This window comes from Panthera pardus, unplaced genomic scaffold (assembly GCF_024362965.1).
Source record: "Panthera pardus isolate Hobbes unplaced genomic scaffold, ASM2436296v1 HiC_scaffold_20, whole genome shotgun sequence".
NCBI lineage: Eukaryota > Metazoa > Chordata > Mammalia > Carnivora > Felidae > Panthera > Panthera pardus.
In genome coordinates, this window is record NW_026526766.1 from 2,301,496 (window position 1) to 2,327,536 (window position 26,041).

The 26,041-nt window shown below is 47.6% G+C and overlaps 1 long non-coding RNA gene across 1 annotated transcript; it reads right to left on the bottom strand.

Moving 5' to 3' along the window:
• On the bottom strand, positions 1-24,451 carry LOC109275551 (uncharacterized). Its single transcript, XR_002084234.2, has 3 exons — positions 24,311-24,451; positions 20,804-20,934; positions 1-2,697 (listed from the first exon to the last, which is right to left on the bottom strand). It is a non-coding gene; the product is annotated as an uncharacterized LOC109275551 (long non-coding RNA).
• Between the last annotated feature and the right edge of the window lie 1,590 nt (positions 24,452-26,041).

Sequence of the window (26,041 nt, forward strand, 5' to 3'; positions counted from 1 at the left end):
TAAGTAGATCATCTTTAATGATGATTCTTGGCACAGTTAGAGCCGGAAGGAGCAAGGGGTAAGTCAGTCTGCGTACACGAAGTGCCCCGGGCCCACCCCTCAGATGTGTGCACGTTTTAGGCCTCTGGTCGGGGGCGCCGAGGGATTGAAGGATAAGACAGTACAATCTGCTGGGAGGGGACTGTGAGATCCTCAATCACAGGTCAGTTCAAGGTGAATTTCAGATGGAATCCTACAGCTTAATCGTCACATCTGGGGCGTGTTCTCTGTCCATTCTTCTTCCTTGTAAAGGAAAATCTGTGCTCACATGGTGTCTCAGTCAGCTTGGGCAGTGGCGCAAACACCATGGCCAGGCGGCCTCAACAGCAGACATTTCTTTCTGTCCATCCTGGAGCCTGGAAGGCTGAGATCAGCGTGTCAGCAGGCTTGATTCTTTCCGAGGCCTCTCTCCTGGCATGTAGACACCATCCTCTCCCCATGTCTGCACGTGCTTGTCCCTCTCTGTGTGTCTGTGTCCTGATCTCTTCCGTTTATAAGGACACAAGTCACGTTGGATGATGGCTACCTTAATGACCTCATTTTACTCTAAAATATAAAGGCCGTCTGTGCATACACAGTCTCATTCTGGGGCACTGGGGATCGGAACTCTATCATATGAATTTTGGGAGCCCTGAGCACAGAGTGTTATGGCAGCAGTTGGCTTCTGGACAGGAGACCCTAGAGAAGCCTTGTCAGAAGTGAGTCCATGGCTCAGCAACTCTGCCAGGTGAGTCCCGCTCCAGAGGGCACAGATTCCACCCAGTTCCTAACCACCGCGTGGCGTGCCGTGGTTACTGAGGGCAATGGGGGTCTGGTGGTCAGCTTCTACTTCCAACAAGCAAGATGTCGATACATTTAAAATGAAATTTTAATTTCATAATTTCATGCTGCAATTTAAAATGTTCAGCAGTAAGGGGCACTTGGGTGGCTCAGTCGGGTAAGCGTCCCACTCAATATCAGCTCAGGTCACGATCTTGCGGTCATGAGTTCGAGCCCCAAGTTGGGCTCACTGCTGAACGTGAAGCCTGTTTGGGATTCTCTGTCTCCCTCTCTCTCCTCTCTTTCTGCCCCTCCCCGGCGTATGCTCTCTTTCTCTCTCTCAAAATAAATAGGTAAACTTAAAAAAAATTATAAAATGTTCAGCAATAACTAAATCACTCTGTGGACGAGGTACTAATGCCTCTCAGTAAAAAAGCACAGTGTGTTTCCTGCAACATGAGAATGGCTGGCATGTGGTAAACCCCGCGGAAGGCAGTGGGAGAGAACCATCGCCTGTGGTGCACGCAGAACCAGTGTCTCGCTGGCCACGACTCGGCCAGTCACCCTGCCTGCCCCGTGCTTCTCTACTGAGCACTCCAAGCAGAGCAGGCGTGGATGGGCCAAGGCCCAGGGTAAGAAAACCGGCCTGCCTCTTGGTTCACGGGAGCGCCCAGCGCTCCTGCCTGAACACGGAGGGCCGCACACTTCCCGGGGAGGTGGGAGATGACGCACCAGAGGATGCACAGCCCATGTCCCCAGAGACGTCCCTCCTGTAGCTGGTGGCCAGAGACGTGCAGAGCCGTCATCGCACGGGGAGGGCTTTGGGGGCTGTGATTCTCCAAGTGTATCCTCAGACCAGCAGGGTCAGCATCCCCAGCGAGAGGGTTGGAAATGCAGATTCCTGGGCCCCACCCGGATCTGCTGAGCCACGACCTCCGAGTGTGTAGCCCAGAAACCAGCGTCTGAACAGGCGGTCTAGGTAAGGCTGCCAGGCACGGTGAATAAAATAAAGGCACACAGTTAAATTTGAATTTTAGAGAAACCCGATTTTTGCATGGGACATGCTTATACTAAAAATGATTCATTGTTTCTCTGAAATACAGATTTAACTGGGCTTCTGCCTTTCCTCTGGCAGCTCCAACCCCAGGAGATTCCGATGCTAAAGTTTGGGAATCACTGGTATAGAGATTTGCCCTGATCTGGCACTTTCCATGATGAACTTCAACGGGTTTTCATTAGATTCCTCCTGACTTTTATCTTTCTCTGCTCCTTTTGTAACTAATGACTCCATGTTCTACAGACTTCTTTTCCTGAATCTGGGTCTAGCTTATCCAAGCCAAGCAGACACCCAGAATGTGGTCGTATTTTTCGTTTTCACCACAAGGGACTTGGAATGTAGTCATTACTGGGGAGAAGGACGTGACCCCAGCAGCCACGCCAGGCGGAACTGCCCTCGGCTCCTTCTCATCTCTGTCCTTATGCTTACAGGTCGCATTAAGATTTGTTCTGATATTTGCACGGTTACCCGACAGCCTTACCGTTTGCTCCCACTGTAGATTCGAGGGCCTCCCCCGCCCCCACCTCCTCCCCCACAGGCTTCTCCAGAGAGAGCAGGAACATCAGGTGCATGGTCCTCTCCCAGATCATTCTTGTCGAAACGCACCAGTCCATGAAACAGCACGTTTCGGGAATACGGGAATGGCGGCCAAGCATCATACACTCACCCCCTTTATGTCCAAGTGACGTTCGTGGTCACGGAGGTATGAAGCTCTTGGAGGAGCTGATGTGAACCTTGTTAGACATGAACCACACACAGGGCTGCGCTGATCCGTCCTGGCCCTCACGTGGGAGTGGGGTCAGAGGTCCGAGAACGGGGCCATGAGGCATATTTGTAGAACTCTGGAAGGCGGACACATCACAGTTACTGACCACATAGTTTTGTTTCAGACAGCTGAAGAGCCTTCTGTCCCCACATTTGTCGCCCTGGGTACCTGTCCCTCTTCCCTTCATGTCTGATTCTCTGTTCTCTCCCTCGTTTCCTCTGCCTTTTGCCCCTCAGTTTGGTCAGGGATGGTTTTTAAATGTCACCCTCCCCCCCGCCCAAACTGCATGGACCTACTACATGCTGTTTGTGGCTTGTGGCTAACCGGAAAGGGGTTAGACTGTGCACCCTCTGATCAGAACACCTGCCCACATCCACAAGTGCGTTCGTAAGACCCTCAGAAGTCATGTCCTTGTTCTGCATCTGGCTCGTGCCTCCACACGTGCATGTTACTAGGTCACAGCCATTAAATATAGAGGAAAAGAGAACTCCATGTTTTTTTTTTCCTAAGTGTTTATTTATTTTTGAGAGCGGGTGAGCACACACGTGGGGGAGGGGCAGAGAGGAGAGAGTCCCAAGCAGGTTCCATGCTGTTAATGCAGAGCCCAACATGGGGCTTGAATCCATGAACTGTGAGATCGTGACCTGAGCCAAAGTTGGATGCTTAACCGACTGAGCCACCCAGGCACCCCAAGAGAACACCATTCTTAAAAATCATTGTGGATGGAGCTCTTGTTTTGATTCTGGGTTGGACACTGAGCTGTATGGAACTACTGATAGTTAAAAGGCAAATCCTTTAATACAGCACGTGTTGTTGTTTATGACAGACAGTAACTGACCAACCAGGGCTGGTTGAATGCAGGGCGTTTGTCGGCTGAGGGCCTAGGAAGGTCATATGATAATATTTGGCAAATGCGTTCAAGAAACGGAGGTAAATATGTCACTCTTGGTGGTGACACATGTGATTACAGACAGAAAGTTGCAGCCCCCAGCGTTGATGGAAGCTTTTTAACATTGGGTTTTCTTTTCCTCGAGCAGATTTGCCCAATGATTCAGTATAGCAAGAAAACAGTGCATTTTATACTTAGGAGGAGGGCATGTGGTAGTCGAGACACAGGCTGTTCACATGTTTCTATCAGGTGGGTTTGAACTGCGGCAGTGAGGTCGGGACAGCTTAGGCTGGTGACTGCCTGTGTGGCCTTAGTATCGACCGGAGTTGTAGTCACAAAAGATCATTCCGGGACCTGCACAACTGAGATTTCAGCCCTGTTGCCGACTAGGGGGCGATGTCCCTGTCATGGCACGGACACTCGATGATCCCCGCTCTGGGGTCCTTCTCACATAGTCGACGCCATCGCCGTGCGCTGATTTCCACCACGTAGATTCAGCATCTGGACAAACAGGCAGACCTCTCCCGTGTGGCTGCAGATGGGGTGTGGGTGCGCAGAGCCAGGAGGGGCGGCCGGTGAGGTTGGCAAGGCAGGACAGACAGCACGGGCGGTGCTGCTGGGGCTTGATTCCAAGCAGTAACTCCAGTCATTTACAAGGTTTTCATGTCATAGTTTTTAGTGCATTGATGACTGATGGCAGGAGCAGGAGTTCTCAATTATTCACGAGATGGTTCCCGTAACTCCTGCTCAAGTTCCCCAAAACAGTCATGTGGGAATTAACTTCCAAATACTATTATGCTTTAAAATCATATCACCTCAGAGTGGATGTGTGGTTGCAAAAAGAATATGTCACCTGCCTTCTGCCTGGCAGGCGTTCTGTGCTTGCCCTGGGGGCTGTAAACGCCTGTCTGGGCCCCCGCCTCCCGGAGCCCCCTGATCCTGCCCCAGCTCCGGCCCTGGGCCAGTCGGGAGCACATGCACGCCGAGACCCGGGCCATGGAAACGTCCCAGGAGGACATCTGCAAAGACCTCTGTGTCGACCACTGTGTTCAGATGAGTTGGCTGAGGAAAGCTGTGTTAGCTGAGGTTCTCCAGAGAAACAGAAACAACACTGCGCGTATACGTAAAACGACAGGGGGTGAGGTGAGGAGGGAGAGAGAGAGTGGAAGAGATGTATTTGAGGAATTGGCTGGCAGGTCTAAGATCTGCGGGGCAGCGGCAGGCTGGAGACCCGGGGAAGACTGCTGCAATCTTGAGTCTGAAGGCAGAACTCCCTCTTCCTTGGGGAACTTTAGTCTTTAAGACCTAAAACTGATCAGACGAGGCCCACCCACATTATGGAGGGCCATCTACTTTGAAGTCTGCTAGTTTTATTTATTTATTTATTTAATTTGTTGTTATTATTTTATTTTACAGAGAGAGAGTGTGAGCAGGGGAGAGGGAGAAGGGCAGAAGGAGAAAGAGAGAGAGAGAGAGAGAGAGAGAGAGAGAGAGAGAGAGAGAGAATTTCAAGCAGGCTCCATACTCAGCACAGAGTCCTACTCAGGGCTCAATCCCACAACCCTGGGATCATGACCTGAACCAAAATCAAGAGTCAGACACTCGACTGAGCCACCTAGGCTCCCCTGTACCAGAATTAATGCAAAATTTTCCAGGAACTTCTACAGTGTCTTCTTTGGACCCAACTTGTGAGCAGTTGCCATTCAGCACTTAGAATAGAGCACAAAACGACTGCCGTTTGGCTGCCACAAAAGGCACACGGCTTCGGAATGGGAGCCCAGGGGCGCCTGGGGGGCTCAATCAGTTAAGCGTCCGACTTCAGCTCAGGTCATGATCTCACAGTCAGTGAGTTTGAGGCCCACGTTGGGCTCTGTGCTGACAGCTCACAGCCTGGAGCCTGCTTCAGATCCTGTGTCTCCCTCTCTCTCTGCCCCTCCCCTGCTTGCACTCGGTCTCTCTTTCTCTCAAAACTAAACATAAAAAAAAGAAAAAAAAAAAGGAATGGGAGCCCAAAGCCCAGGGTGTACTGGGAACCTCCTCAAGGATTACAAAGTAGCTGGTTCAGAGGCCTCGAAGAGAAATCTCCAGAAAGGGGGTGTGAACGAGGCCCACCTGCTGGTGTCTGTGGGGTCTGCAGTCACCTGGGGCCTCTCCTGTCAGGAGCCCAGCGGGTTTTCTCAGAGGCTTCCATTTCTAGCTCCCTTCACAAAGTGCATCTCGAGGCAGCATGATGAGCAGGAAGTGTGGCAAGTGGATGAGAGCTGCTGTGTGCTCCCCGCACCCTCCCCAACCGTGAGCCTGCTCCTCGAGCTCTCCCGGGGGGCTGGGGCCTCTCCTGGCCACGGGATGAGGTGGCCAGCTGGGTGCCAAGGGGACCAGACACCTTGCAAGAGCGCCTCCCCGGAGAGTAGGCTTCTCTGCAGTGACAGAGAAAACAAGAGGACACTAACCTGCTGTCTGTGGCAGTTCTGGTGGCCTTCCCACATCCCCCCGCCCCCCGCCCCCGTCCCCCTCACTGTGACTAGAGCCCCAGGTGAGGGCTTCCCTCAGCTCCTTAGTGGGTTCGAACCCTACATCAGGCTCTGTGCTGACAGCTCGGAGCCTGAAGCCTGTTTCGGATTCTGTGTCTCCCTCTCTCTGCCCCTTCTCTGCTCACACTCTGTCTCTGTCTCTCTATCAAAAAAATAAACATTGAAAAAAAGTTTTAAAAAAATCCATAAGGGGCCCCTGGGTGGCTCATTCGGTTGAGCATCCAATTTTGGCTCAGGTCATGATCTCATGGTCCGTGGGTTTGACCCCCGCATCGGACTCTGTGCTGACAGCTCAGAGCCTGGAACCTGCTTCGAAATCTGTGTCTCCCCCTCTCTCTGACCCTCCCCCGTTCATGATCTGTCTCTCTCTCACAAAAATAAATAGACATTAAAAAATTTTTTAAAAAGAAATGAATTTCTCTTGTGAAGAAAATTTATTCAACCCACAGAAACTCCTGACTTCAGTTTCATCTTCTTCCATTAAATTCCAGAAAACTTAGTTTGATTTTACTTAAAAATTGCATGCATAATGTTTTTTTTAATGTTTATTTATTATGAGAGAGAGAGAGAAACAGAGAGAGAGAGAGAGAGAGAGTGTGAGCAGGGGAGGGGCAGAGAGAGAGGGAGACACAGGATCTGAAGCAGGCTCCAGGCTCCGAGCTGTCAGCACAGAGCCAGACATGGGGCTCGAACTCACGAACCGTGAGATCACGACCTGAGCTGAAATCGGACGCTTAACCGACTGAGCCACCCAGGCGCCCCTACATGTATAATATAATGCCATGTTTGTAATTCTTTCCCCATCCTTTGGTTTACCTTTTGGCACATGTAGAAAGTTACTCTCTAGGTGCTGCCTAGTGTTGCTTTGAGCTGATTGGAGTCAGGATGATATTTACATTCTTTGTTTTTTTTTTTTTCTGTATCACTTTTTTAAATAACAAGAATCAGTTATTGTTTGGAAAAAATAATGTTTTAAAAAGCATATTCTCATGGGGCACCTGGGTGGCTCAGTCGGTTGAGCATTTGACTTTGGCTCAGGTCATGATCTCACGGTTCATGAATTCTAGCCCCACGTTGGTCTCTGTGCTGACAGTTGAGACTGGAACCTGCTTTGGATTCTGTGTCTCCCTCTCTCTGTGCCCCTCCCCTGCTCGTGCTCTGTCTCTCAAAAATAACCCTTGAAAAAAAAATTAAAAATAAATAAATAAATAAATAAATAAATAAATAAAAAGCATACTCTCAAAAATGTAACAACATGCAAAAACAGGGATCACAAAGCTGTGTATCATGACATTGTATAGGAGAAGGGCTGGGAAAGAGTACCTCAAAAGGTCCCTAGTGATTTGTGAGAATTGAGATTACCGGGTTTTTTTTCCATAGCTTTTTTTGATATGTTAAATATTTAACATTAATATGTATTATTTCTCTGTATTACTCGGGGTTCTCCAGAGAAACAGGGTCAACAGGATATACAAATAGAGATTTATTATAAGGATTTGGCTCATGTGACTCTGGAGGCTGAGAAGTCCCCAGATCTGTGATTGGCACACTGGAGGCCCAGGAGCTGATGGTGCTGGTGCCCATCTGAGTCCACATCTGAAGGCAGAAGACTGTGTCCAGCTGGAAGATGGGCAGAGAGATGGAATTCTCCCTTCCTTGGCCCTGTGCTCTATTCGGGCCTCGGTCGACTAGATGCCCTCAGTGGGGAAGGCACTCTGCCTTATTAGTCTGTTGATTTAAATGTTTATCTCACCCAGAAAATGCCCAGAATCATGTTTAACCAAATATCTGGACACTCCAGTGGAATTGACAGATAAAATTAACTATCACACTCCTTATAATGAAAAAATAATAATTATTAAGGCCATTGAAGGCAGAGACGCAGGGTGATCTTTCAAAAGGAGCGTCCATTGGCTGCTTACTGGCTCGGTTCTGCACATGGTGCGGGCCTGTGGAGACCTTCCCCAGGACATCAGCAAATACTCTGAATGACCTCGCTCCTTTGTGCTGCACGGAGGGTATTGGGCATCGTAGGTGATGAGGGAGAGAGCTTTGGGCCCCCAGGAGCCACTGCTTTAATGACCGTAGCTCTGTTCACAGCACGTCCTGTGAACCCAGTCCTATGCCCGAATCTCACTCCTCCCCACCATGGCTGCAAGGAGGGCTGTCGTTCTTCTTTACAGATGGGGAAGGTGAAGGGCAGAGAGGCCACGTAACCCATCCAACACCACACAGCAGGCAAAGGACGGAGAATTTGAACCCAAGAGGCAAGTATGGATCAGCTGACCTCTTGCTCCCGGGTTGGCAGCTCCATTCCTCTGTTTCCCTTGGGTGCCAGGTAAGGGCAGGTGGACTTTTTTTTTTTTTTTTTTTCTAATCAGGGCATCTTTATTGCAACACGTATATAATCGCAATGCATTTTATATATACTTGAAGGGCTTAAAATCTTACTTCCCAGCTCATTAACATAAAATTGACACTGAAGGCCCAGAAATTTGAGTTTAAGGTGTGACCCGTGGAGGAATGATTTACACATCCTGGGGCCACTGTCTTACGGAAGGGCTGCCTTTAAAGAGTATTCCAGGGGGGGCGCCTGGGTTGCTCGGTTGGTTAAATGTCCCACTTTGGCTCAGGTCATGATCTCACAGTTCGTGAGTTCAAGCCCCATGTTGGGCTCTATGCTGATAGCTCAGAGCCTGGAGCCTGCTTCGGATTCTGTGTCTCCCTCTCTCTCTGCCCCTCTCCTGCTCGCATTCTGTCTCTCCCTCTCAAAAAATAAATAAATAAATAAATAAATAAATAAATAAACATTAAAATAAAATAAAATAAAATAAAATAAAATAAAATAAAATAAAGAGTATTCCAGGGTGTCTCATCTTCTAGGATACTGCTGAGGAAGGCTATCTTAGGCACAATTCACATTTTTGCACGTTTCCTGAAACCAAATCATTTTATTAGATTTTGTAACACTACTGCTTTCTTTTATACGGGGTCCCTTGGGGATTCCCCATGTTTGGAATTAAATTCAAGCCATCTATCTTTTCTCACCAGATGCCTTGCCATCGGGTCTGGTCTTGGTAATATTTCGAGGACCACAGACACCTGGGTTGAGCGCGACACATTTTAAACAGTGCAGCAACATGGCTTTCGTTTTCCTGAGACTAGATACTTGTTATTCAGCCAATACAATTCCAGATTCCTAGACAGATGGAAAAGTCAGTATTTTTTCTTGAACACATCCTAACTCCTAGACTGCTTCTTCCTGAGTCTGTGTGTGAAGCTGGCCGTACACGCACCTGCAGATGTAGTGGCTGTGCTGTACTTTTTTTTTTTTTTTTAAAGTGCTGTACTTTTTACGACAACTTGCCTCCTGGAAAGGGCCCACTGTCCTGGTGGAAAACGTGCTTGTGACAAATGTTTTAGTTTTGAATTTCGGTGCTGAGAATTAATGGGTCACAATAAATATATGAGGGGATTCTTTGTGGTTTTTTCCTCAAGGCGAGTTTGCCTTTTGATATTATGAATTACTTAAAACATCAAGCACACACATGGACAAGCGTGTGTGCACACAGGGCAGTAAGAATAGGATGTGTCATCTTCTTCCTTTTTTTAGTGTTTATTTTTAAGAGAGAGAGAGAGAGACAGAGCGCCAGCAGGGCAGGGGCAGAGAGAGAAGGAGACACAGAATCCGAAGCAGGCTCCAGGCTCTGAGCCGTCAGCACAGAGCCTGACACGGGGCTCAAACCCACGAACTGTGAGATCATGACCTGAGCTGAAGTCGTACGCTTCACTGACTGAGCCACCCAGGCACCTCTGTGATATAGAATTTTCAGCATCTTTTCTGCCACAAAAGTACCAACTATTATTTAGTCCAGGAATTGCGGGAAATTTCCTAAAGGCAGAAATTTAACCATTACTGTTTTTAGTTTCTCGGTGGTTACTTCCAAATTCCAAATTATATTGGGGAGCTGGGTGGCTCAGTGGTTAAGTGTCTGACTTAGGCTCAGGTCATAATCTCGCCCTTCATGAGTTCGAGCCTTGTGTCAGGCTCTGTGCTGACAGCTCAGAAGCTGGAACCTGCTTTGGATTCTGAATCTCCCTCTCTCTCTGCCCCTCCCCTGCTTGTGCTCTGTCTCTCTCTCTCTCTCTCTCTCTCTCTCTCTTAGAAATGAATAAACATTAAAAAAAATTTTTAAACAAAATTTCAAATTATAAAGTTTCTCCATTTTTCGACCTTGATTTGTTTTGTGATGACCTTCTGTTATGGAAGATGGAGGTTTAGCTAACATGTACTCCTCTCTCCTTCCTCTGGATTATTTTAGGTACATTATCACAGTCAGTGCTCTTATAGGTTCATATTTAGCTTTAAGTGGTTGCTTGAACTTGAATTTCTTATTGGATCAACTTTAGATGGTAGGAATTGCAGAGACAAGCACGTCTCCAAACCCTGCCTTTCCCTCCATCTTTCTCCCGGCCTTGTGTGTCCCACATTCTTCCAAATAGCATTTATTTTTTTAGTGATAGATTTTTTTGCCCCATTTTTAGCAGCTGGTATGGTTTACATACCATAAAACTCACCCACCTCCAGGGTACAACTCACTGATGTTTATAAATCTATAGCTGTGTAAGATCCACTAGCTCTGTTCCAGAACATTCTCAACATAAGTACGCACTTATTTTTATACTGTCAAAGTAAATGTCATTGAGTTTGGTCCCCTGGCCATATATGGATTTTCTGGGTTTCATCTAGAAGTCAGGTCAATACACCACGTATAGCCATGATTACGACAGTATAGGGACGGGCCCGGTGCAGACTCATGACTGTTTACTTAATTCACTCAACAATAAATCATTACTGAGAATCCACTTGTGTCAGGTGCTGTTTTAAACACCAGCAACAAGGGGCGCCTGGGTGGCTCAGTCGGTTAGGTGTCCGACTTCAGCTCAGGTCACGATCTCACGGTCCGTGAGTTTGAGCCCTGCGTCGGGCTCTGGGCTGATGGCCCAGAGCCTGGAGCCTGCTTCCGATTCTGTGTCTCCCTCTCTCTCTGCCCCTCCCCTGTTCATGCTCTGTCTCTCTCTGTCTCAAAAATAAATAAACGTTAAAAAAAGAATTTTTTTTTAAATAAAAAAATAAACACCAGCAACAAGATGGCGAGCACAGTGCACCTGGTGCCTGCCTGCATGATGCTTAAACTCTGGAAAAGCCATTGACACCATAAAGTACCGACCCACACATATGCATATCCATTAGCTTCCACCAGCGAATGGTGGCTTCAAACCACAACCACCTGATTATCATACATCTGATTACTGCGTCATCTGGACTGGCCATCCAGTCTGGGCCAGCTTGTTTGGTCCCTGTATGTGTGGTCAGTTAGAGGGTAGTGTGGAAGCCGGCTGATGCAGGATGGCCTCCTGACAGGGTCTCTTCCACCACATTCTGTTGGTCAAAGCAGCCATGAGCAAAGGGGGAACGTAGACCACCCCGCTGAAAGGGGGATCCTGGGTAGGAAGATTACCCGACCTGAAGCAGCCATGCTGGGAGAAAACTCAAGCCTCACAGAGAAGCCACGTGCAAGAGCTCCAGGCCTGGGTGAGCCTGCCTTTGGGTCATCCCAGGTTAGGTGCCGGATAAGTTAGGAAAGAAGCCTCTGTCGTTTCGCTCCTCTTAGCTGGGGATTCCAGACTCCAGGGAGCAATCAAACCATCCTGTTGGGGTCTGGCTAAATTCCTGAGTGCAGAATCCAAGGGGCATAATAGAGAGGATGTTGTTTTATCACAGTAAGTTTTGCAGCAATCCATAACTGGTTTGCTCAAGGAGAAAGAGAAAGGAGAAAGATCAAGGAGAAAGATGGGGGAAGTACTGGGGTAACTCACAGAGAAGATGGTGCATGTTTGCAATGTTGGTCCTTTCAGTTAAAATTGTTTCCACGGGATGTCGAGAATGAATGTGAGAAATCAGGAGCCCATACTGTGCTTTGCATTAAGTGACACATGATTTGCATATTATCCGAAGTTGTGAATGGAGTGACTCTGCCCAGCTAGTGCTGAGTGGAAATGGTGGCCATGGAGCAAGCGTGGGGTACGCTGTCCCAGAGCAGTGGGTGTCCAAGGCCACTGGGCCTGGTCTGCCTTGGAGAGGACAATCATACTGGTTTCTAGATCAGAAAGCTCTGAGCTCAGGATAAAGAAAAGAGTCTTTTACGGGAAACTGTAGAACTTGATGTTTTTTTGTTTTTGTTTTTTTTTCTGGAATATTTATTCTTTGTTTTTCTAAATGAGTAAAGAAAAATTCTAAAGAATATTCATTGGATTTAATTTTGTTCTTTGGAAATCCAGGGATGAGCTTCTAGGGGAATGAAAGGTACATGCCTGAAAGGGCTTTTCTCTTGTTAAAAAATGTGATTAGAGGATTACCCAGAATGCTGTGTTTTGCATTTTCCCTGTGGCTTTCATTACAGCTGCTCCTTCCTCAGCAGGCTCCATAATTATACAAATGTCTTAGCCTTTCAAGTGTTCCATTATTCATTTGTGACTCACCGGGAGCACCTACGGCCTGTTCAGCTGCAGAGCCAGCTTGCTCAGTGCACTGGCTGTACATTCGTTTTTGACTTGGGTCTTTTGTGTTTCCGGGAAAGATGAAGTGGAAGATAGCATTTATGCCGTGGTTCTCCTCGCTTACACATGGGGCCTTATTCTTTATCGCTCACATGCGTGAGCCTCCAGACTGCTCAATCCTTGGTTCCCTGGTTGCACTGGCTTGCAAATTGTAGACACTCTCACTGAAGCAATCTTGTCTACTTGAAATATCTCATTTACTGTCATTGCTTTGGGGGCAACCATTTCCCAGCCTCTGAGTCTCTTTGCCCACAGCACCACCTACATCTTCTACTTATTGTATCCTACACGTTTCAGCAAAGCCATCTCAGAATCCTCATTTCCCACCATAAATGTTGCTTAGATAGAACTAAAATAGGTTAGACAGAACTTTTGGCTGTGTGCCCTTGGTGACATGCATAAGCGGCAATGAATAAAAATGATAGATTTTTTGACAAACAGCAGTTAGTAACAACTTTTAAGTGGCGAATTAATCATTGGGTCATTTAATTGTCATGTAGAAGAGTTCAGAAATTGGAATGTCTATGAGGGTAAGCAGACACATGTGTGTGGACGGGCTGGGGTGCATAAGACATCTACAGTTACACAGCATCTCATTAAAGTAAAGAAAACTCTACACATGCAGTTGTACGAAATAGTACAGAGACATCTTGAGCACCCATCACCCAATTTCCCTGGGGGGTAACATCATCCAAAAGTACAGGACAATGTTAACCAGGACATTGACATTGAGTCAGGACATAGCGTTTGCATCACCACAAGACCCTCTTGGGTCCTCCCTGTCCTCCCCACCCCATCCCTAACCTGGGCAATCACTCCTCTTCACCAGTCTTTTCTCTGTCTCTATAGTTTTGACATTTTAAGAATGATATATAAATGGAATCATAAGGTATTATTAAAAAGAGAAAACAGGCCCAAAATGGAGTCACCAAACGAAGACTTAATACCTAACATAACAGGTTTCAGCCTCTCCCAGGGGTGTAATTTTTTTTTTTTAAGTTTATTTATTTATTTGAGAGAGACAGAGCAACGCAAGTGAGGAAGGGGCAGAGAGAGAGGGGGAAAGAATCCCAAGCAGGGTCCATGCTATCAGCGCAGAGACTGACACGGGGCTCGAACTCCCAAAACCATAAGATCATGACCTGGGCCAAAACCAAGAGTTGGAGGCTTAACTGACTGAGCCACCCTGGCAGCCCCCAGGAGTGTAATCTTAACCAGTCAGTCTGGGATTACCTGGTCAGCACTAGTGAGGTCATCTGCCTGATAGACCCTTAGCCTTCCCCCAAAGGAAGGTGGCCTTGCCTAAAACAGTCCACTCTGCTAGTAACTTGTTTGTAAAAGTCTTCCATTTTGTACCCCGTCTGCCATGGATCTCCTTTGTATCTGCTCAATGGGATGCTGGTCAATTCATGAATCACTGAATAAAGCCAATAAGATCTTTAAAATTTACTCAGTTGTCTTTTAACAGTAACCTTTTAGGAATGGATGTTTTCCCGCTCAGAACTCCTTGTAATCTGTTGCATAAATAAATAGTTCTTTTGGTTGCTGAGTATAATTTCATGGTATGGACCTCCCAGGGTCTGTGTGACTTGACACCCACCGAAGGACATTTGGTGTGTTTATACTTTTTGGCTGTTATGAATAAAGCTGCTCTGAACATGTACATAAAGAATTCTGTGTGGACATAAACCTGCATTTCTCTGGGATAAATGTCCAAGGGTTTGCTTGCTTGGGTCATGTGGGGATCGTGTGTTTAGTTACGTAAAAGCTCCCACACTTTTCCAGAGAGACTGCATAAATTCACATCCCCCCAGCATATACAAGTGATTCTCTGCATCTTTACCAGCATTTGGTGTCGGTGGTGTTTGTCCTTTCAGCCTCTCTGTTAGGTCTGTAGTGATAGCCCACATGGTATTAATTTGCATTTCCCTCATGATGAATGGTGTTGGGCTTATTCGTTGTCTTGCTTTCATCCTCAGGACGTGTCTGCTCGTGTCTTTTCCATTTTCTAATTACACCATGTTTCAACACATGAGACAGAGGAGTGCAGCACGTCCTGGATCCCAGAGAGCCTGCTACATACATGACCATCTCACAGAAACTAAGAGCCGTGGCAACTCTTCCTGTTGAAGCATTTCACAGTGTCCCAAGGCACTCACTTTAATAATCGCTGACATACAGCCAGCGAGAAAGTAGTTTTCTTTATCAACAGAAGGTGGACTCTGAAATCTGGGGTCAGGATCCCTTGTAGCCAAGAAACAGAAGAAGCATCTGCTCTGGCCAAGATGTCCCCATGTCTCCCGTGCTGCAAACGGGAAGCAGCTGGAAGGTGCAAGGGGCAGAGGGAGGAGGGCGGGGAGGGCAGCACCTAGAACCCCAGGTTTCTTCTCTTCCTTCTTAGCACTAAAATTTTCACTTCAATCCACAGTGGCTGCTCAAGCAAGATTTCGCTGGCTTCGGCCCCAAATCTGTAATTTCAGCAAGGGTCCAGGTCATTTGTCTCCTTCTATTTGGGAAATAGTGCCTTCTAGTGCTCCTGCGTGTCACTTACTCGTCTGTCACAGGGCCGATTCCCAGGGAGATGGGCTACCTGGTCTCTTGGCAGTGTGACTTAGTGCCATTTAGCACACGTGCTATGGTCCTCTGTGTCCACAGTTAGTGGCAGCCACCAAGTCCATCAGGCACCTCTTCTGAAGATGCTCTGTTGAACTATTGATGGGCATTCACAGAAGACGGGACCTGTGTGTATTGTTAGTTGTACACAGCCCATCTGTCCCACAGCATCTAACGTTCTGCTTCCTACTTCCTTTCCAGTGTACACATATTTTATGAGCACAAATTCTCGGGGGCGGGGGGGAGGGACATAATGCAGGCTTTGTTTATTAATACTAGAAATTACAAGTTTCCAAAAAAGTAATTCTAAAATAATTCATGCAAGATATTCCCAAATATCCTAATCAGGAATCCTTCTGCCCTGCACCTTAGGAAAAGAGTCTCAAAAGAAAGAGGAATGGTTTCTCCAAATCCTAACTGGCCAAAAGCACCGATAAAGCCCACTTCCCCTGGATTAATGCTATGCTGTGGTCCATTTCGATCAGTTGCAATCATGTCCACTTAGCAAAAATCTCAATAAAATTGTCTATGTCAATTACATGTTAAAACAACAACATTTTGGTATATTGGGTTAAATAGAATACAGTATTAAATAAAAAAATTTTAAGTTTATGTATTTATTTTGAGAGAGAAAAAGTGAGTGGGGGAGGGGAGGAGAGAGGTGGGGGGAGAAAGAAAATCCCAAGCAGGCTCCACGTTGTCAGCGCAGAACCCGATATGGGGCTCAATCCCACGTGAAATCATGACCTGAGCCAAAATCAAGAGTTGGCTGCTTAACCCACTGAGCCCCCCCCCCCAGGTGTCTCTACAGTATTAAAACTAAGCCCACCTGTTTCTTTTTAGTTTCATAATGTAGTAACTAGAAAATCTAGAATTACGTCTGTGATTTGTTCCTCTTCTGCTCGATGTGGGGGCGCTCCTCACTTAGCTCTCTGCCAGAGGTCACCTCCGCCTGACTCCTGGGTTTTCCTACCTGCCAGATTTCTGTTCACAGCTCTGGCCTTATACGACTTCATGTTTGTCATTTTTTGTCTCTTCCCCTAAAGTTAAAGCGTGGGAAAGGCAAGGACTGAGACTGGCCTGTGGGCCCCCCACCCCCCAGACGCCCAATGAACATTCGTTGAGTGCATACAACTCTACCAGACAAAGCTGCAGTCAAGTTCATGATCCAAGGCTATATTTGTAAACAGTTGAACAGATAAGCTCTGGAATGCACATTTTGTTTTCCTTCCTTTTTTCAAATCTCATGGTTTCACAGTCCTTCCAAGGCTTGTAGCTCTGACCCAGGCCCTCAGGGCTAATGATCTGCCTAAACCTATCTCCTTTTTTTCCCTTTATTTTTAAATGTTTATTTATTTTTAAGGGGGTGGGAGACAGAACTCGAGCTGGGGAGGGGCAGAGAGAGAGGGAGACACAGAATCCGAAGCGGGTTTCAGGCTCTGAGCTGTCAGCACAGAGCCCAGTGCGGTGCTCGAACCCATGAACCGTGAGATCATGATCTCAGCCCAAGTCTGAGGCTTAACCACCTGAGCTGAAGTCGGATGCTTAACTGACTGAGCCATCCAGGTACCCCTATTTATTTTTATTTTTTAAGTTTTTAATGTTAATTGATTTTTGAAAGAGAGAGAGAGAGAGAGAGAAAGAGAGAGAGAGAATGAATGAGAGGGAGAGGGACAGAGAGAGAGAGAGACACAGAATCCGAAGCAGGCTCCAGGTTCTGAGCTGTCAGCACAGAGCTAGATGCAGGGCTCGAACTCATGAACCATGAGATCATGACCTGAGCTGGAGTCAGACACTTAACTGACTCAGCCACCCAGGTGCCCCCAAACTTAATTTCCTAATAAACTTTCAACTTTACACATTTAGAGTTGAGACATCTGTAGTTTGTCAATTGGGCACATTTTAGGAGAACTAAATGTATAATAAAATCATTTTGAAAGAACCATATCTGGAAGAACTGTTTTGTACCAATGTTGAGTATTAAAAATTCAGTGGGTGGAAATAAAAGCTTTTTAGACAAATACAAGGTGAGGAGAGTTCCAGAAACTATGGTCATTATTTAAAATAAGTTCCTTATTTCTGGTATGATTACTGATCCTGAAGCTTATCTTGATGAACTCACGAATCCATACTTTGTGTATATACTCGCTCAGGCAGAATAGTTTGCAATACTGTTACTGGCGACTTGAAATAAATTAAACTATGATTTAGATAATTTACAATAAAATAAGTGACAGTGTTTTTCAAGGGGAATGAGGGCCTCTGTGTATTACTAAATCCTCCCTCCGGGATATCTAGTTCTGAAGGAGAGGCTTGTGCTGAGGGTGACCCAGAAAACAAAACATGTAGGAACTTTCTTCCTTGGAGAAAACGGTTTCTGATGGAAAATGATATACAGGGAGGATCTTCGGGGTATTGATGGAGGGCTGATTCTGAATTTTCTGTCAATTTCATCAGTGTTAAAGTCTCGGCCCCTCTCTGATGCCAAAGAAGGTGAGTGCAGACAGTGCTCTCCTAGGAACTGGCTCCCTGGTAGGGCCTCTACTCCAGGATGGCATCTATAGTTAAACTCAAGTTAACCAAACTGTCAAGAGACTGATGTATAAACCAAAACGCCAGTTTATTACTGTCCCAGTGAGTAAGGGACAGAAGTTCAGTTCTTCTCTTCAACACATTCTCCCTTCAGTACTGGAAGCCAGTTATTCTTAGGAGACTGTTTTGGGTAGCAAACAAATGCATGTAAGATGCTCGGATGGCATCTTGCCAGGTGGCAAGCAGCCTTAGGACGCAACTCTGAACCAGAAGCTGAGAGCCCTGCCCTGCGGAGGCTGATGCGTACGTCATTCCTGTGCCGGGCCCTCAAGTGCCTGCCGGCAGGACAGCCTCGCTCCGTATGTGGTTGGAACTTGGGCAAGTTCTGACTTTGTTGGCCCTCCGTCTACAGTTCTGGTAGTTATTTCTCGTTGCCTAATCCTGGCTCTTCAGACAGGATGCAACATACATGTGATTTCAGCGTCCCTGAGTGACAATCACCTTTGAGCCCAAGCCATCTGCTTCTCTTCCACGGGATTTATGCCGTTTGGACACACCTGGACATTCCCGAATGCCTACAGCTACGCGGTTACAGGTGATGGGTTAGGGTGGTTACAATGGCACTTTTAGGAGACCTCATCTCTAAGTTGTGTGGACAATTTATCTTACGTAGCTATATCTTTACTTTTTGTATCATGGAAGCTAGCTGTCATCAGGGAATCTGCCAGTTTATTCTCGGTATACTGCTGATCTTTCTGCAGTTGTCTTTTGGGGACATAATAGTATCAGTTTAAAAATAAATTGGGGCGCCTGGGTGGCGCAGTCGGTTAAGCGTCCGACTTCAGCCAGGTCACGATCTCGCGGTCCGTGAGTTCGAGCCCCGCGTCAGGCTCTGGGCTGACGGCTCGGAGCCTGGAGCCTGTTTCCGATTCTGTGTCTCCCTCTCTCTCTGCCCCTCCCCCGTTCATGCTCTGTCTCTCTCTGTCCCAAAAATAAATAAAAAACGTTGAAAAAAATTTAAAAAAGTAAATAAATAAAAAAAATAAATCCTCAGAGGGAATGTCTGTATTGAGCCGGGGCTAAATCAGGGAGGGGACAAGAGTGGGCACGGGGAGAAAGAGGAAGCCCATCATGGATGCACCTCGCTGTGTGCACCTGGCCGTCGGCACACTTGGTAAAGTAGATCACACACCACGGGAAACGTTTCCGTTCCCATCTGCGGAATGTCCGGGCCTGTTGCAAGTTAAGCTTATGCCCAGAGGGTGGGTCGGGCAGGGTGAAGCTTGCCGGCTTCCTGTGAGACCCGCACATTTCGGATTCCCACCAGCGTCCTTGGCCTGACACTAAAATCTACCTTGGCTTATGGGCTTATTCTGGGGGATCACCTCCGCACCAAGTCTGGGTCTCCTGTCATCGGGACGGTACAATAGGTACCATCATTATTCAGTGGCCCGTTCATGTCTCTGAGGCCAAAAGAATTCAGTATCATTTCAGGTATTCCATCCATCTGCATCATCACGGATGCCCATTGTCTCTCAGGGACCCTTGTAAGAATATATCTTCCCTGGTGCTTTCCGTCAGCACCCGCAGGGCACATTTCCTTTCTATTACACTTACAAATTTTTTGAAGTTTATTTCTTTATTTGAGGGAGAGAGAGAGAGAGAGAGAGAGAGAGAGTGCATGTGCGCGCAGGAGCAGGCGAGAGGCAGAGAGAGGGAGAGAAGGAGAGTCCCAAGCAGGCTCTGCACAGTCAGCGCAGAGACTAACGTGGGGCTCAAACTCACGAACTGTGAAATCATGTCCTGAGCTGAAATCAAGAGTGGGATGCTTAAGCGACTGAGCCATCCAGGTGCCCCTACACTTACAATTTTTTTTTAATGATTATTTTTTTCATTTACATCCAAGTTAGTTAACATATAGTGTAATAACGGTTTCAGGAACAGAATTTAGTGATTCATCACTAAACACTAAACATCACATACAACATCCAGTGCTCATCCCAACAAGTGTCCTCCTTAGTGCCCATCCCCCCTTTAGCCAATCCCCTCCCCCAGCGTCCCCTCCAGCAACCCTCAGTTTGTTCTCTTACACTTACAATTTTTACTTCAAGTATGCCTCCTATAGGTGGCAAAATGCAGGATTTTTTTTTTTTTAAATACTGGCAATGGTTTGCCCTTTCTTCCCTTCTCTTCCTCCTTCCCTCCCTTCCTTCCTTTCTTTCCTCCTCCTTTCTGTCCTTCTTCCTTCCTTCCTTCTGCCCTCCCTCCCTCCTTCTCTCCCTTCCTTCCTTTCTTCCCTCCTTCTTCCTTCCTTCCTTCAGCCCTCCTTCCCTGCCTCCCTCCTTCTTTCACAGCAGAGTTCTGCTGATCTGGACTGGCTCACACAACAGCCTGTCTCCACTCACTGGGACTCTGTGCCACTGATACATCGCTTGCTTTCTGCCCTCCTGGCTTCTTTTGCAGAGTGTGAGCGGGTCACATGGCTCTCGCTGACCCACTGGTGACTTTCTTCAAGGGGCTCGGGGTAAAGAAATGCCGAACTCCCTGCCACGTTCCTGGAGGAAGCCCATGCACTGTTGGAAACCCTTACTGTGACCCACATCGTTTACTTAGACTAGCGGAGGTCAGGAAAGTCTGGTCTGGAGAAGTGCCTGTCAGACCAGTGGTGACGATCGCCTCTGTCTCTGGTTCAGCAGGTGCCACTCTGAGAAGGGAGCACACTCCACTCGGGGCCCTGGGGACACAGCTTCGCCAGGGTGTGCAGCTTTGGCCAGCCAGAAGAAATAGAAAATGCATCGTCTTCACCAAATCACTGCACTTTGACTCATTCCCTCGGCTTGCCTTTGGATCTCCAGTGGCACTACTTTGAAATGGATTCTAGAATGAGTGCGGCATGGAGGATGTCGTCAGGCGCAGATGGGGACCAGGTTGTCTCTGCATCCGTCCCTCACCCCACTCCCTGCCCGGGCCGCTCAGATGCACCCAGAATGCCTTACCTCCAAAATCAGCTCAGAAGGAGCGTATCTTTCTTCCAAATGTCAGCTGGAAGCTTGTGGACACAGCCTGGCTTGGACGAAGACCACTCACAGTGCGCGTGAGGGCAAGACTGCTCTTCATTCCGAGCACCCTGGAAAGGGAAACGTGACTTGTCAAAATCAAGCCCCTTGAATTTAATGGCCATAAATTTCAAGTAATTAAGAACCTGACAAAAACAGACAATTATGCTTCAAAATAATTAATTTTATAATTTTTGTTTCCAGGAAATTGACTGCTGTTTGGATATCTCGTGAATTTTGTCACCGTTGAACAAAAATAGCTTCCCTCTGTCAATGCCAGTTAATACCACCCTGTAAGAGAAAATCTCACCACCATCACATGAGTGTTTATGACAAGACATTTTGATAGATTTGCATCACTCTTGTAAAAAATGAGGTGGCAGAAACCACGCTGTTGTTGGGATTCCATGGAGAACAGAGTCCGAAGGGAGATTTGCCGGTGAGATCTTTTAAGGTGCCCTCTGGGGAGACACCTTTTAGGGGAGTGAGGGCAGAGTTGGCTGTGATGCTGGTGCAGCAGCAGCCTCAGTGAGCCCAGTTCTGAGCAGGGATGGCCTTTCTGAGACGACATGCCATGAGGTAAGGGATCTGGGACTTGCACCTTCCAGGGAGGAGTGGTGGTGACCTCAGATGGGGAAGTGTCCTTTGCAGAGGGCAGTTCCTGAGGAGGGACCTGTCTGGGAGCTGTGGACAGCAGGGAGGTACTCTCAGCAGCTGGGGAGTGATGGCCAGATTGGGCGGTACACCAGCGTCCACCAAAGCAGTTATTAAATTGCTTATTTTCTCTTTTTGAATATGGATAGTCATATGGAAAGGGAAGGCGGGAAACCCTGGGACAAGGAGGTCCACGCAGGGTTCTGGCAGAGCCCATCTTCCCGGTGAGGACTTCTGGGTGGCTCAGTGGGTTAAGCATCTGACTTCGGCCCAAGTCATGATCTCACTGTTCACGGGCTCGAATCCCATGTCAGGCTCCGTGCTGACAGCTCGGAACCTGGAGCCTGCTTTGGATTCTGTGTCTCCCGCTTTCTCTGTTCCTCCCCCACTCACACTCTCAAAATGAATAAACATTAAAAAAAATTTTTTTTACAGAGAAAAATGTTTATTCAGGTCCTTTGCTCATTTTTTAATTGGATTTTTTTCTACTGGGTTGTATGGTTCTTCATATATTTTGTATATTAAATCCTTGTATGATTTGCAACTATTTTCTCCCATTCAATAGGTTGCCTTTTCATTTTGTTGACGGTTTCCTTTGCTGTGCCGAAGATCTGTAGTTTGCTATAAGCCCACTCTTTAAAAAATTTTGCTTTTGTTACCTTTGTTTTTGGTGTCACGAAGGAAACAATTTTAATTAAGAACAAAACAGACACAAACTATGAGAGACTCTTAAAGATAGAGAACAAACTGAGGGTTGATGGGGAGGAAGGAGAGTGGGGGGGGATGGATGGGGGATGGGTACTAAGGAGGGCACTTGTTGCGATGAGCACTGGGTGTTGTATGTAAGTGATGAATCACTGAATTCTACTCCTGAAACCAGTTATCACACTGTCTGTCAACTAAATGGAATTTCTTTTTTTTTCTTTTTTAAATGTTTATTTATTTTTGAGACAGAGAGAGACACAGCATGAGCAGGGAAGGGGCAGAGAGAGAGGGAGACACAGAAGGGGAAGCAGGCTCCAGGCTCCGAGCTGTCAGCACAGAGCCCGACGCGGGGCTCAAACTCACGAACTGTGAGATCATGACCTGAGCCGAAGTCGGACGCTTAACCGACTGAGCCACCCAGGCGCCCCAACTAAATGGAATTTAAATAAAAATTTGAAAAAAAAAAAAAAAAAGAACAAAACAGATTCATTTCAAAAAGTGAATCACTATTAACGTTTGTCTTTTCTCTTTGGGTCAACAGCAAAAATATATTGGTCTTTCAAACCCTTTACTGTGCTGAATAAATCCTATAAAATAACATAATTTAATCAATGCCTCTAATTTTTTTTAATGGTCATCATTTATATTACTTTACACACAAGGAATAACTTTAATTCTAAATTCTTATAATATTCAAGCCCGTTGCTCAATGTACGAATATCTTATAAGAAACTGTATTTCTTACTTTTTCCTAACGCTTAGCTGAAGTGATGTCAGTAAATACTGTTTTCTCGAAACGCACATGCCCCCCATTAAATTTATGGGAGAACTTTCTAGAAGCTGACATGTTACCCCAGACAACATGACGCTGAAGTTGTTGCATCTCCTGTCCCAGGCCCCGCCTCTCTGTTGTCCTGTATCCTTGGCTGGGCTCGCCTCTGGGAGAAATTCCTCCAACACTGACCTTTTAAATTAAGAAAATAATAGGGAGCCAAAGGCTCTGTCTGTGAAGCTTGGGGACTCATGGAAGAGTGGGAGCTCCACGCTCAGGCAGCACAATGGTCAGGTTCACCAAGACTCGGGCGTTGCTCTGAGAATCAGGCCACCTCCTTTCTCTAGAGCAGGGTGGCCACGTGCCTGCCTCCTGCGACCTGGGTGGTGAGCCCATGGACGGGCCTGGAAAGGCCTGGGTGCACAGAGAGCTCATGACCAACCCATCAGGTCATCATTTTTCCGCCCAGGCAGCTCCTGCCATGCCGGAGGGCTGGAGCTACTGATTTTCCTTCTGGAGAAGCCAGAATCCAGACGTTTTTAATGTGAACATCTCTCAAATTTTACACGTTAGAACTATTTACATTTTCTTTGAAAGCATGGTGTGGGCCAAAAAAAAAGCGTGAGGCTACTTTTGGGCCTCAGGCTTCAACACACGCGCTCCTGGTAGCCTCTGGTTGGCAGTGTAGTGGACACGGCACAGAAGGAAGGGCGCCCCGCCCGGGCGGCACCACCCACCCGCCAGACGCGGGACAGGCGCGGAACCCTGGTGGGCTGGAAAAATGACAGAGAGGGACACCAGCCGTGGTACTGGGCACACTCCTCACGGGATGGGCTTCTTCACGTGACTTCAGAGAAACAGGTGATTCAGGCAGAGGAGTGGTTCGTACAACCCCAACCTGTGCAAGCGTAAATCAGGGAAGGTCCGTGAGGCCCCTTCGTCGAACAACTGCTTCCGCGGGCTTGCACAGGCCTCAGAGGTTCCCGTTGCGGGTTCCACGGGGACAGGAGAAAGCAGGCAAGCAGGCGAATGGCCTCCTGTTTGCATGCGTGCAAAGTATTTTCACCATCATTCCCGGGTTCGGGTGACGAAACTTTTACCAACAGAGAGCCTCCCAGACGGGGACGCTCACCGACAGGGACCCTCGCAGAGGGGACCCCTCTCCCCACGTGGGCGTCTGGAGCCTCGAGGGCCCGCCCGGCAACCTCACTTCCGGTCCGGGGCCCGCGGGCGGCCAGGCGCGGGGAATGTCGGGAGGCGGCAAACAAGACTCGGTGAAGAATGGCCTCTCCTCCCCTCGCACCCCCAACACCTACCCTTTCTCAGCGCTTCCACCGATTGGAAACCTCCGAACTGCTCGAAGTGAAACCTGTTACAGTGTCCGACAAAACGTCGGGCTGGGGCCGGCGGCCTTTCGTCCTCATCCTCCCGAGATGTGCCTGCCGGTCAAGCCCACGGCGGGCGCCGCGGAAGCTCCGATTGCCTGTCCGGGCAGCGCTGACGCCGGGCGAGACTTCCCTGGGTGAGAGTCGCACGCTTGGCCCGTCGGGAAACGAGCGCGTTCGTGCTTAATTGCCACCCAAGTGCCTGCAGCTCTTTTACTCCGGAAGGACAGCGCGAAGATCCTCCGATGAGACGAACCCTTGCACGCCGCCTTGCTGTGAAGACTTGTGTTACGTGCACTTGGGGAGCCTCCCTTTACAAGGGCATTCGGCATAACGGGGCACTTGCCACTGAAGCTAACGTATGAGCCCGGCTCTGGGACGCAGTCTGCCAGCTGGGTCGTCCCCCCCCGAAGGGCCAGAGCTAGGCAGGAACTCTCCCCTTCACATCACCAAGCAAACCGGTGGGCTGCGGTCCCCTGAGTCCTGTTGGGGAAATCCATTCCAAAGGACCAGTGAGTTTAAATAGCCAAGGAAGTAAACATTCTTATTTTCTTCATCTCTTTACAAGAGTTCGGGTGCTACAATGAATGATTTGCCACTCGAGCCTGTGATTACATTTTTGTGCACCATAAGCTGATGGGGGCATTATGCAAAGGGCATTTTTGTTGCTGGGGCGGGTTTCAAAAGCCAGGCACATAGACTGTACCAGAGTGTTTTAGCAGATACTTTTAATGAGGTTGCATCAACACTAAAACCATCTTCAAAGCCAAGAACAAATCAATGTATAATATGATCCAGATGGTTCTCAGATACAGGCTTCCAAGGACTCTGGGCCCCATACTCCTGTAATAAAAAGAATATAAATTCTACACTTTTTTAAATGTTTATTTTATTTTTGACAGAGAGAGAGACAGAGTATGAGCAGGGGAGGGTCAGAGAGAGAGATAGAGAGACACACACAGAATCTGAAACAGGCTCCAGGCTCTGAGCTGTCAGCACAGAGCCCGACGCAGGGCTCGAACTCACAGACTGTGAGATCATAACCTGAGCTGAAGTCTGACGTTCAACCGACTGAGCCACCCAGGCACCCCTAAATTCTACACTTTTTATTGGAAGATTTGAACCTACAGATATAACAAGAGTGGATGATTTCAAGAACTGGTTTAAAAGATTACAGCCTTGGGGCGTCTGGGTGGCTCGGTTGAGTGTCAGACTTCCCCTCAGGTCATGATCTTGGGGTTCATGGGTTCAAGCCCCGCATCCGGCTCTGTGCTGACAGCTCGGAGCCTGGAGCCTGCTTCGGGTTCTGTGTCTCCCTCTCTCTCTCTCTGCCCCTCCCCGCTCAGACTCTGTCTCTCTTTCTCTCAAAAATAAGCATTAAAAAAATTTTAAAAACACACGGATAGCTTTTTTAAAACGTATGTTGAATAACGTAGACAAATTCGAAAGTATCAAATTGAGCCGAGCAAAGAGGAGCAGGCAAACGCAGCAACCGTAAAGGCTGACCTAATTACTGGGGCTGAACTCAGTTTGTATCCTTCTGGTAAGCATTCAGGCCAGAAGTGTTATAAGCCACACTGTTCTCATTACCAAATGACAAAAAACACGTAATTTGCCTCAGAAGAGATGAAGTCGTCGCCATCAATAAATTCGAAAAGTTAG